General features: G+C 40.1%; 1 long non-coding RNA gene across 1 annotated transcript; it reads right to left on the bottom strand.

Annotated features, from left to right (window-relative positions):
• Positions 1-10,599: 10,599 nt before the first annotated feature.
• LOC124674740 lies at positions 10,600-11,149 on the bottom strand. Its single transcript, XR_006993069.1, has 3 exons — positions 11,102-11,149; positions 10,865-11,026; positions 10,600-10,773 (listed from the first exon to the last, which is right to left on the bottom strand). It is a non-coding gene; the product is annotated as an uncharacterized LOC124674740 (long non-coding RNA).
• Positions 11,150-11,497: the final 348 nt, after the last annotated feature.

Raw genomic sequence — 11,497 nt, forward strand, 5'->3', positions numbered from 1 at the left:
ACGTGAATCGTTGGATATTTTCACCAATGCATCTCATCCGTCGATTCTGGTCGCTCCCCACTGGCTAGATTAAGCTATGCAATGGCGCCATTCTACCCACATGCGGCTGCACGCGGGGCCTGCGGTTGGCTGGCCCGCTCGTCTGTTACCTGGGGTGAGCTTTGGGTGAGTCACTTGTGGCTACAGGCTCGCGAGGCAAGTGGACGTGGTGGGTCTCCGTTGGACACAGACGCTCGTGCGAGACAAAACCTAGCGCCCCCAGCCAAACCCTATCTCAATCCTCCCCCTATCCCGCAGCCGCCTCGTCCCCACCTCCCGCCCCCGCTGCCGGTCTTCTCTTCGGCGAGCCGCCGCCGGTTTCCTCTCCGGCGAGCGCCACCGGCCTCAAACCGGGAAGAAACATGGTAGCGGCGGCGCCCAGCACGCGCCTGGGCGACGGAGCCGACCGCACGCCTGGAGACGCCGGCGGTGAAGGCGAGCACGCGCCTGGGCAACTGCGGCGGCGAGCGCACGCCTGGAGACGGCGTCTGCCAGCGCCTCTCCGGCGAGAGGAGGACGCGGCAGAGCTGCACCGGCCGCCCCGCATCTTCGTCGTCGCCGGACTCGCCCTTCTCACTCCTTGTCGTGTGAGGTCGTTCTTGGGTTGGAGCTGGGCAGGAGGTGGAGGAGACCAGCGAGGAGCAGGGGCAGTGGTGCCTCGTGAGCAATCTTGAGGTCATGCGAGGTAATACTCTCTGGTTTCCTATGTTCTTCCTCAAGCGCGAACAAGCAGCAGAGCAGGATACGAAGCAGAGGTGTGGAGCTCTGGAACACGGCCGCGGCAATAGGCGATCCTGGAGGTTGGATCACATGGTCCCTGGCCCGATCCGATCTGCAATAATCTCTCGGTACCGATCTGATTTACCAGCCTCAGTTGTCTTCCCAAAAAAAAATCATGATCAGTACTTCTACTTCCATGGCTTTGGCACGTTAAAATCTGGTTTATCAATTGGATCTAAGTTTCAAGTAATATGTGCTGCCCATTTGAGACTTTGACTTCTGGGAGTTCATATGAGCTTTATGGAATCCATTGCAAATTTTATGTGCTGGTACTAACTAAGGCTTCCAATAGTTTTTTATTAAAAATAAAATGACAGATTAAGACTCCCCAGACCTAATTTGTATGTGCTATATCAGTTTGAAATTTTATGTACCCAACCTGCACCCCTTGGGTTTAGGATGGTTTGCGACGTGTCTGTTATTTAGGTGCTTCATAGTTTTCATCCTCTGGCGTACTGGTCTTTTTATCTTGAGTAAAGCACTCTAATTTTCAATTGCTAATTAATTCTTTTCCTGAACACACTATGCGCAGTACTGAGAAAGAAGAGCAGATTCTAGCTAAAGAGTATGGTGGAGAAGAAGACCAAGGTGATTTATCTCTCTTGCAAACACAATCAAGTTTAACCTGAGCAATGGGTTAATTGGTGCTTATTGTTAGTAACTGAATATACCTTCAGTATAGAAAGCACAGAAAATTTCATTGTATGTTTCATGATGTTATGTACTATTCATGATCTGAGAAATATTTCCAGGTTATGTGGGTTCTCCTTGTGTTTGATAGTCCATTCTTTGTTGGTGAATACATATTTTCTAGAACCATGAGTTTACCAAAATATCTATGGCCTAGGACTGTTAGTAAACCATTATCTATTATAGAAAATAAATGAAATTAGCTCCTCAACAATAATCTGCTTATGAGGGACTTCATTGTGTTTCTTTATGCCTATTTATTTTAGCTCTGTTAGGATAGCTGCTTACTGCGCATGGGCGGCATGGCATCAGACTTGTGTGTTGGACATGGTATGAGCTACAATAGCGAGGAGTTTTCTATTATTCATATTTCTTATGACAAGCAAACAACTATGGCTAATTCTTGCATTTTGAGAATAGGCATTGTGTCCAAACCTCCAAGGAGGATTTTGATGTGGTGTTATGTCAAGTTACGTAGTGGGAAAAATTTGGTTCTCAAGATTAGTTTTGAGTATGACAAGCTCACGGATGTTACATATAATTGCACGTTTGTCTTCAATTGTTGCTTTCTCTGGTTCTTATTTCTATAAGCATTATTAGTCTTGATTTTTAGCTGTATTGATACCACTTTTCTCCCTTTGTAGCTTAATGTTTAGCAAGACTATCTAAAAGAATAGCAGCGGGATGAGGTCGGTAGCCGAGGTGCACACTTGGGTCTTTTACGATGGCAGGAAAGTACTATCATCTCAATTTCTTGATGTCATTGGTTTTCTTATTTAATCTTGAGAATTGTTGTGTGTATTCTGCTCTAGGTTTTGCAGGCCAAGTGGTTGATGCATTTATTTTTGTACAAGCCATGCTGATGTTTTGTTCTGCATATAGCACATTAAGTAAATATAACTAACTTTTGATCTATGGGAAATAGTGGAAAAAGAAATCCAATATAGTAGTTGTCATTCATTGGCCGAAAATATTATTGACTGCAATGCTATAGGTATCTGAACCAAAAATCCTTATGAATCTATTTCAGTGTAACTTAGCATGCATTTTGTTGTGAAATTTTGTCTTCTCATTATTTATATAGTAAATATTTTACAGAGGTCCACCACTCCAACGACCCCTAATAGACCAACAGCCAGGAGAGGCGACCAGAGCTTGGGGTATTTCAGACAATACATACACTTTTTAGCATCGAAACATTGTACAGGGGAGAACACCCTTACAGTGTTTTCCTTAGGTTGTATTACAACATAAATTAGCCGGAATTTGAATGCTTCGCACATCAACTTCCTTCATCTATCTACGAGTCATCCTCATTTTTCTGTATGAATGACTACGAGCCATCATCATTTTTAGACCAAAGAACATTTGACTTATTTGTACCATACACACAGTTCAAGATATAAGAGGAACTAAGGAGATGGCGTGCACCACCAGGAACTAAGGAAACGAAATATTTATCAAGTTTATTTTGAAAATAAATTTAATCGAGTCTACGCTATTTTATCCTCGCAGTTGACTTGAGAGCTAGATGAAATTGTTCCACTAGAATTTCTAACATTTCTAAGTTAATTTAACATTAATTGAGTGTACTGTTATTTCTAACGGTTCAGCGGTTTGTCCATGCAGTTATCACTTAAGTTCATCCTCTGAATTTCCTTCGGTTTAGTAATTCCTGCTGCTCAATTCACTGCAGGTAGACCAGAAGGTTAGTATTGTCACATCGCGGGGAGGACCGGCCAGGCCGTCGACGAGCACATGGAGGGAGGGCTCCGCCAGTGTGCTGCTCCCTCCTCCTCGTGGCCTCTTCATCTCCTCCCGCCGCCTCCGTCCCCAGCCTCCGCTACATGGCCTCGAGCCCCGACATCCTGCTGCATCTGCCCTGCCTCCTCTGCACAACCTTACATGCCGCTGAGACCCGGCACTGCACAATCTCCGCCCTTGTCTTGCGTTTCTGCCATGGGATAGCGCCAGCGACAACATCAACCATTGGTCGTCTCCCTCCTCCTCCCTACAGGTTGAACCCCTCTTGCACGAGCTCCTCTACATGATTTCATCCTTTGTAATTTATTTCTATTTTGAATAGCTAGAGTTTGGATGGCCCGTAGGTTCCAACAATAGCTCCAGAAGCCCTGGTTCCCCAATAAAATCAGGTTCCACTGAAATAGATGTATCAATCTGGAAGGTACATCTTAAACATTCTTACTAATGTGTTGTGTTGGGATTGATAAATTGATCAGTTTATTTTATTGTAGTAGTTCATGCAAATGGATTTTATTTTCTTTTTTAGCCACTCTATTTGTGTTCTTTGATGTGATAAATTTCTTGTTCTACCGAATAATTGTGGACTGCTTATTGTTGTAGTAGTTCATGCAAATTGATCAATTTATTTCTTACATTACTGGGGCAATATGTTGTTCATTCTTCTTTGGTGCTTTGTTGTACTGACATATTATTGATCAGCAGGGAAAGTGCTAGCATATACACTGACTAATGGTTACCGAAGGATTTACTGGGAGAGGAGTTTAAAGTTATATAAGTCCAAATTATTTACTTTGGTGATTCTGGCCATATGACTTATATCATATGGTTACTGATGTTGTCCGTTCCCAGGTCCCTTTCTAAGCTCCTTTTCTTTATCTCTTTATCCTCGATGTATGTCCATTTTCAATATTGTCAATGCTTTGTTTCATGACCTGAAGAGGAGGTTTTTGCACTGCAATTCAGTTTGATTTGGTTCGGGGTAATGTTTGGGTTATCATTCCTGGCCCTTGCAATTTTACGTTGGGATTATAATTGCAAGCTAGGATTGGATGATATGTTCTTTCTATGGTTTGAACAACCCGCCTCTTAACACTAGCATGCTTATTAATGCTTCCTTCTTAGAATATTTTCTTCTTCTTTAAAATAAGGGTTGATGCGCAGAATTTATCAGCCGGGTTAACAATTCTATTGACATGTATTTTATACATTTATTCGCGAGTTCGCACTTTTGCAATCAAAAGTTTGGATTAACATTCCCCACATCTTTTACATTGGGATTATAATCGTAGGATAGGGCGCTGAGCTGTGCCTTTCACCAAGTCTGCCATGTTGATGTGCTATATAAATATGTTTTCCATAGTGTCAAGCATATAATTTTATCTTACCAGAGGTTGGTTTCACATTGTTTTTAATGAATGATTTGCACAGGATCAAAAAATATAAAAACATAAGAAAAAGGTCTATATTTGCAATATACTCTCTTTCCTTAATTTAATTATTATTGACATATTAAGGGTAAATTACCTTGGACCTTCAACGGGGCCCTGATTGTTCTATAGGAACAGTTCTGCCTTCCTTACAATAGTCTTCTCATTTCAGATGTTGTTTATATTATGTGCTTGAGGTTTCACTACTATCTGCTAGCTAATGCAGTTATGTTGTACCGCATGATTATTGCTTTAGCCTGCTTTACTTGGTGCTGCTGCTGTTCTTGGCTAATTTCCTTGAAATACCTCTGCTTATGGCTGGAATGCAAGCTAGGTTTCTTTATTACATATGAATGTTGTGCTTGATAAACATCGAGATGAACCAAAAAAAACATACACTGATTAGATGTAGGATAGTAACTAGCTACGTAATCGTAGTTTCACCTTGAATTTAATATTCAAAGTCCATTTAGATCGCTCATGTTGTTTATTAATCTATTATTTTCTTGGAAGTAAAAGATAAAAGTATTTGGCCTCCATCATTGGATATTCTCTTGGTAGACTGCAAATATGATATTTCTTTTTTATTCAGTCCCTCGGTTATTCAAATCAATTGAGCTTTGGATATTCTCCTGAGAGATATACGTTTTTTGGCAGCCGCTGAGATATGTGATTTAATTTCGCATGGGGAGAAGAGAAATAGGTAGATCTATGGGAAAATTTCTAAATACATGCATCTGGTGTGCTATTGTTTTTTCAGGTATGACGAACACTATTGTTGCTGTAGTGCTAAATAACGGTATGTATCTACACATACCCTAAAGGATTGATGAGTAATATAATTTACTATCCGTACAAATAGACAACTCAGAATAATGTAGTTCCTGCAGAGCATAATTGATTCTTCTCCTTTGCTTCCGGCTTTGTCCTCTCCCAATACTCCTTGTGTCTTTTGGGTTAGCACATGCGGAAGAAGACATAGATGCTTGTGTTTTATTTATTTTAGTCATTGTATGCTGGAAGTCTGTATCTTCTTGATATCTTCTTCCCTCTAAGCATTATTTTTTCATCTTTGTATTACTGGTGGCTGCTAATTTATTATGTGAAGATTGTTTCCTCGCGTATATATGGGCTCATATCAGATTTTTGCTGGCTTATTGTTGCTTCCATGCTTACATGATAACTGATTTTGTGATTTTCACCATTTAAAATTCCTGCTCTTAGATAATTATCAATGCTTTTATATCCTTTGCATGGAATAAGTAGTGGGAAATTTCAAAGGCACCTTAGGTTATATTAAGGACAAATTCGAGTTTTTATTTTATTCACATATGGGTTGAAATTTATGATATTTGTGCGCTCCTTTCAATATATCATGCTATTGAAAGAAGAGATATTATTTTTCTTATGATCACAAGATGATTTAGAGTTGTTAATTTCTTTTTTGTCTTGCTTCTTTCCTTCCAAGTCCTAATCATGAATGTGCTCATTACCTCTAGCTTTTGGAAAGATGATGATAACAAATTGACATTTCCAGGTATGGAGCCACTCCCATGTTATTTAGCTTAATATTCTATGTACGATACCTCCACCTTCCACTGCAACGAGGTGTATGAGGTTGGCATGATGGTTGGCATGATGCTATTGCAGTAGATATTCAATTCTTGTGCACTTTGTAAGGAACTGGGTGATTTCAAGCAGTAGTATATTGAGCGCCATCAGGTTATCATCCTTATTCTGGTCGTGCTTGAAATGCTGCTGCATACTAAAATAGTCATATTATTTAGTACATATTAATTTGATATGCAGTGGTTATTATATTTTGTGAAGATTGTTTCTGCCTTTAAACAATATGTATGTTCATTAGCATGCTTTATGGTGTCGTGGAGTAGTGTTTCATAAGATATGTAATGATTCAAGATTGTTTATGTTTAAACTCTGCACTGAGATATGTTTTTTGGCAGCCGCTGAGATATATGATGTAATTTTGCATGGGGAGAACAAGAGAAGACATATAGGCAGATCTATGGGAAAAATTCTGAATACATGCATCCGGTGTGCCATTGTTTTTTCAGGTATGATGAACACTATTGTTGTTGTAGTACTAAATAACGGTATGTACCTACACAGACCCTAAAGGATTGAAGAGTAATATAATTTAGTATCCGTACAAATAGACAACTCAGAATAATGTAGTTCCTGTAGAGCGTAATTGATTCTTCTCCTTGCTTCCGGCTTTGTCCTCTTTCAATACTCTTTGTGTCTTTTGCATTAGCACAGGCGAAAGAAGACATAGATGCTTGTGTTTTATTTATTTCATTCATTGTATGTTGAAACTCTGTATCTGCTTGATATCTTCTTCCCATTTAGCATTATTTTTTCATGTTTATATTACTGGTGGCTGCTAATTTATTATGTGAAGATTTTTTCCTCACGAATATATGAGCTCATGTCGGATTTGCGCTGGCTTATTGTTGCTTCCGTGCTTACATGATAACTGATTTGATTTTTCACCATATAAAGTTCCTGCCCTTAAATAATTATCAATGCTTTTATATCCTTTGCATGGAATAAGCAGTGGGAAAGTTCAAAGGCACCTCAGGTTATATTGAGGACAATTTCGAGTTTTTATTTTATTCACATATAGGTTGAAATTGTACGATATGTGTGCGCTCCTTTTCTTTAATATATCATGCTATTGAAAGAAGAGATATTATTTTTCTTATGATCACAAGATGATTCAGAGTTGTTAGTTTCTTTTTTGTCTTGCTTCTGTCCTTCCAAGTCCTAATCATGAATGTGCTCATTACCTCTAGCTTTTGGAAAGATGATGATAACAAATTGACATTTCCAGGTATGGAGCCACTCCCACGTGATTTAGTATGAAGTTGGCATGATGCTATGAGAGGTACTAACTATCTCAGCGGTGAGCTCTTTATGCAATCCTGATCTTCATAACTAGATGGCTGAAACGATTAGCTAAAACTGAAAGCGCTGCAGGGATACTTGATTGCTGCACTATCTAAATCGTCTAATACCAGTTTCAGATATCTGGTTAAACATGTTTCCTTGGAATGTCTTTGATGGATTTTAGGTGTTTTGGTACCACGATCTGCTGTTAGAATTCATTCATTGATTCTGGTTGATTGGATTAGACTAAGCCATGTATAATTTCCAGTTGATTCAAGTAACTATTTACAACTTTACCAACCTACTGAAACAAGTTCTGGCTAAACCACCTATTATATTGATCTGTTTTGGTGCAATTAAGCCATTGTTGGTAAGCATATAGTGACGTATCATGTTCTGCATCTACTGTCTTATGCACGCCAGTGATATGGTTGACCCATGGCTCTACCTTCTTCGAGATGGCGGACCCATATGGTACTAGCAGAAAGCCCAGGCTGCATCTGAAGATGGCGCTTGAGGGAGGCTCCGATCCCATCCACGTTGAGCTTGCCCAGCACCCGGTTGGTGTCGAGGAAATTGAAAAGTCACCAAAGATGGATTTTCTCATTATAGAAGGTTTTAATTGTGAAACGCAATTGTATTAATTATCTGGCACTTTTTCGGATCGGTGGAAGTAGTATATTTAAAACTATTTTCATTATTGTATATAAGTATTGTTGTTCCGTTTGTTTTTGTGTGGTTGGGTCTAATTTCACCTTATTAATTTTGTTTTCTAAATTCAATAAAGCAAATTTTTATTTAGATGTAGATTGGTTCGAGTTTCACGGGATCGTGCGCCAAGGCGCACATCTAAATCTAGTACAGAACAAGAGGAAACGGACGAGCCCAACGGCTCCATCGCACAGAGCGCTCAGACGGTGGGCCGGAGCCTGGGCCTGCAGTTTCCTGACTCCGCCAGTCCTGACTAGCACGGCATCGGGCCACTAAATAGAAACTGTCCATTTTGAAAAAGAAATTGTTTGTGTTTAGCACGGATCTTGGCGCATAAGTGGACGACAATGATAGCTAGCGCTGTGGTTTGGTTACATACCAAAGCTTTTGTCTATACATATATATATATATATATATACCCATATATGTTGTCAGCTTTACTTTCATGTTCTAGGGTTCTTAGATTAGGATAATCACGTTGATATGTACAAATACCTGACCAGGACATTGTCAGAGTCATCAATACCTAACTGTGCCAGCTTGAACAGAACAGATAGGCACACTTTATAATTATCGAGAAATGAGTTGGTAGTGGATGACTGTTCTGTCATCAAAATAAATAAAAAAATAGTAGTGTAACAGAAAATGGCATAGACACAATACATTTTAAGATACATATGAAGTAAAAAAGATTACAACCATGGGCTGCGACTAGTTTCATCAAGTTTTATTGTTCGCAACAGTTAATAACTAAACTGAGTTGTCCGGTGTAGGTTATTCCAAACAACATTCAAAAGATCAAAGAGTCTTTGAATGCCACTAAACTTCAAGTTTGGACACTCAAATGTTAATAACTAGTTGACACCCCGCGTTGCATCGAGTATTTGTACACGATTGCATGCATACAAAATCGTTGTGCGTTGTGTGGTGTGGAGGAGGATGCCGCCCACATCTTTTTCTCTTGCTCGCCGGCTAAGTTTGTCTGGAGCGTCGTGCGTCAACTGCTAGGGTGCAGCTGGTGCTCGGCAACCTTTGCCCAATTCTTTGCAATTGTGTCTAGCTTTTCGGGTAGATTTAGACGCGTCGTCTGGATGCTTTTTATTGCATAATCATGGGCCCTTTGGCTGTTTCGTAACAAGTTGACTATTGAGTCAAAGGTCATGCGACATCCGACTGATGTTATTTTCAAAACCACGTCTGGATAAGAAGAGTGATTCACGAGCTCAAGCTTCTTCACGCCGCAAGCACGGCGCCTGATGGATAGTCTCTCCTGGACACGTTGATGGAGCCCCGTTTCGGCTTGTTGTTCTCTGCTTTCGTCGTTGGGGAGGCTGACCCCTCAGCTATCTTTGCTTTGGCGATGTTGTATGCCACAGCACTTGTGTACTCGTTGTAAAAACCTGAGAGCTTTATTAATTTAAAGTCGGGCACCTCTGTCTTTTATCTAAAAAAAACCTTTCAAGTGAAAACTATTGTGTGCCCTTGATTGATTCCTGATGTTTTCCTTTCGGTAGAACCTTCGGGAACCTTCAGGCAGTAAACATGATTCATGTAAATCAGCACACAAAATAAAGCTAGAATATGAAGCACGAACACTGTTGTCGATATTTGGATGATTTTGAAGGAATAGAAGATCTGCAACCACAAACGAAAAATTCCACATGCCCAACCTCTTGCGCGAAATAATAAACTGGGGTGTTTGAATTTTGGTGGTCTATCCAAATAGCATCCACATAAAAAATCGTATAAATTAAAATTTTCCGAACTTCAAGGTAAATACATCAATCCGAAGAGTATCTAATATTGTGCAACACAAAATTCTATACCAGACATCAGGCAACCCTCATAAGCTACTTTCATTTTGGATGGGTCAATGCTACAAGGATATTGTTCACCCTGAACAATAAAGCTGATTCTAATCATTTCTCAGAAGAACATAGCTTCCCTCTTAGGTAAGACGTACGGTTTTAGTACTATGGTTTTTTAATCAGTAACATACAGTTTGATCAACTATCGATGTGTAGTACATTTGTGCAATAAAATACAACTGAAATAGGCACACCAAAACTAGTCGAGAGTAGATGCATGATCATCAGTTGGTTCATGCTATCAAAAGCAAAATATATATAACTACACACAATATGACTCAGAGGGGATGCAACTTTTCAGTTGGAACTAAAAGTAAGAAACAATGAAAAGGGGGTTGTCTGTTAAAAAAAGGGGGGAGGGGGGCTGGGTCTAAATTCTTCATCTTAATCGTAGAATTATTCTTCTGTAGGTTCCTCCAAACACGAATCAAAAGGTCAAACAATTTGTTTACATTGTCATCTTGTTGATATTTGATTTCATTCCACTTAAAGTCCGGGCACTTGAAAGTAACTATGTCCTGATATTTTAGAGGCGTTGTATTCGGACCATCCCCTGTCTTCCTTTCGACAAAACCTTCTGGAAGCTATAGGGCAAACAGGTTTCATGTAAATTACGATGCACCAAAACTAGATTATGGGACACAGTGGAGATATCACTGCAAAGATAGGTAGTACCTGGCAACATTGCAGAGGAAGCATCTCTAACCTAGAGGACATGTTCAGAAAGAATCCTAGTATCTGAAAGTTGTCAGTCAGATCACATTCGTCGAACAGCAAAGTTCTAAGATTATGAAACACTGGGAATTTGATGTCCAATGTTTCCTTGTGAAGTGCTCCCTGAATTAGAGAATCAAAACATCAAAAAATTTAGGCCATGGCAGTAACAGCTAATAACAGGAAGAAGAGACATACCAGTGTTTGAGAACCGGACAGTGTTAAATATCTGACGTTGATTAAACTGCAAAGAAGGCTGTTATGCCAAGTCTCGAAGATATGTTTGATATGGCGAAATGTGTGTATACAAATGGTGGCTTTGACAAGGGGCGACATCTCCTTCAGTTCAACACTGAGCCAGTTGCAAGCAGCGTCACCGATCACCAGCTCCAAATAAGCGAGAGCTGGAGCCGTGATAGTCAGCTCGTCACTATAGATCGAGCTCAGTATAACATTCCCGGACTATCAAGTTCTTGAGCAGGCAAGATTTTATTTCAGTGTCTACCAGGTAACATTTCTCCATCAATAAATCCTCGAGGACCGGGAAGCTAGAAGCTAGCTGGCCTGTGAACATGCTGTCCAAAGTAGTCCTAA

The sequence above is a fragment of the Lolium rigidum genome, chromosome 7 (genome assembly GCF_022539505.1).
Source record: "Lolium rigidum isolate FL_2022 chromosome 7, APGP_CSIRO_Lrig_0.1, whole genome shotgun sequence".
In the NCBI taxonomy this organism is placed as follows: Eukaryota; Viridiplantae; Streptophyta; class Magnoliopsida; order Poales; family Poaceae; genus Lolium; species Lolium rigidum.